Genomic DNA, 1636 nt, shown 5'->3' with positions numbered 1-1636 from the left:
CAGGAGGCTAAAGCCAGAGGACTGAAAGTTCAAGGGCAAGGGCTGGGGATTTAGCTCAGTGGTTCTGGAGCCTGCCTCACAAGAGCAAGGACCCCAGTACCACAAAGAAAAAAAAAAAAGAAAGAAAGAAAGTTCAAGGGCAGCCTGGGCAATTTAGCAAGATCTTGTCTTAAAATAAAGATTAAAAAAAAGGGCTCCGGATCGATGCAGCTCAGTGTGGAGGCCCTTGGTTCAATTCCCAGTACACTAAATATTAAAAAGTCCAGAGGTGGATCTTGCTTCAGGCAAGTCTTGATCCAGCAATGGTGTAAAATCTCCAGTGTCCTAGTACAGCCCCATTTAATTATTTGGCCTCCCAAGGTAGCTGCAGGAGACAATTTGCTGTACTCTGAGAACTTCCTATATCTCTCTGACACTCAGCCTGGATGCTGTCTCCTGTATCAGATGACCTAGCTCTACTGAATGCAGGGAGTTGACATCAAGGACGCCTCTCTCCCCGTAGCTACATACACGGCTTACACAACATCCTGTTGGACAGTGCTGCCCAGCTGCCTGGTTCTGTAAATAAAGTTTTATTGGCATATAGCCACACCCATTCTTTTCTATGTTATCTGTGACAAAGTTGCAGCAATAACCCATGGCCTGAAAAATCTAAAATATTTATGCTCTGGCCCTTTACAGGCAGTGGTTATCAATCCTGATGGAGAATATTGGCCCTAGAAATATTTCTAGGCTTCAGAATTATTAGTGGCTTTCAGAAAAGAATAAAAGTCTGTATTTTTTGGAATATATGAAAATATTAAACTGATAAGAACAGATACTACACTTTCTCTTAGCCAAAAGGCGGAGAAGCGGTGGAATATATGAAAATAGATTGCATATTTGCATGTACGCATCACATGTGACTAGTGTGTATACATATATATTTTGGACAGAGAAGGAAAGGTGGCAGCCATATCCTAATTAATGCATTAAGCAACCTGCACATCTCAATAGGACTTTGAAGTCCTTGCTTCTAAGTGAGGGCTGATCCAATTTGGTTTTTTAGCCCTGCATGGTGGCGCGTGCCTATAAACCCAGAACTCTAGAGACTGAGGCAGGAGGACTGCCCGGAGTTCAGGGCTGACTTTGTCTCGAAAAACGAAAAATAAAATGAAGTGATTTAATGCTCTCAACAGCTTGCCGAAGAGGTATTAAAAAAAATCTCTTCATTGGGCTCAGTGTGACAAAGTAACTTGCTCAAACTTTCATAGTTTATAGTTAATAGAGCCTTGTCCCTGATCTTCTTCTAAAGGAAACTATTTTAAAGTTTGAAACAAACAAAAGTTTTACCAAATAAAGTAACAGTGATAGAAGGTAGCCATTAGTTTAGTCTGATCAGAATACATTATCATGCCCCTCCCCCTTTTTTATTTTGGTACTGGGGATTGAACCCAGGGCCTTCACATTGAGCTAGTTCCATAGCTCTTTTAAAATTTTTTTTTATTTGAACCAGGATTGAACCAGGGATTTTCGCGCTTGCAAGGCAGGTGGTAGAACCACAGAGCTAAATCCCCGGCCCCTTTTTAAAATTTTGATGAAAAAAAAATTTTTTCTGGTACCAGGGATTGAACTCAGGACCTTACACTTGGCAGGC

At 41.2% G+C, this 1636-nt stretch overlaps 1 pseudogene; it reads right to left on the bottom strand.

Annotated features, from left to right (window-relative positions):
* Positions 1-746: 746 nt before the first annotated feature.
* Positions 747-856, bottom strand: LOC117284896 (annotated as a pseudogene).
* Positions 857-1636: the final 780 nt, after the last annotated feature.

This window comes from Fukomys damarensis, unplaced genomic scaffold, assembly GCF_012274545.1.
Source record: "Fukomys damarensis isolate Sample0158 unplaced genomic scaffold, DMR_v1.0_HiC HiC_scaffold_39, whole genome shotgun sequence".
Classification (NCBI taxonomy): Eukaryota; Metazoa; Chordata; class Mammalia; order Rodentia; family Bathyergidae; genus Fukomys; species Fukomys damarensis.
Note: the sequence above shows the minus strand (reverse complement) of the source record. Positions and strands in the feature narration are given on the sequence as shown.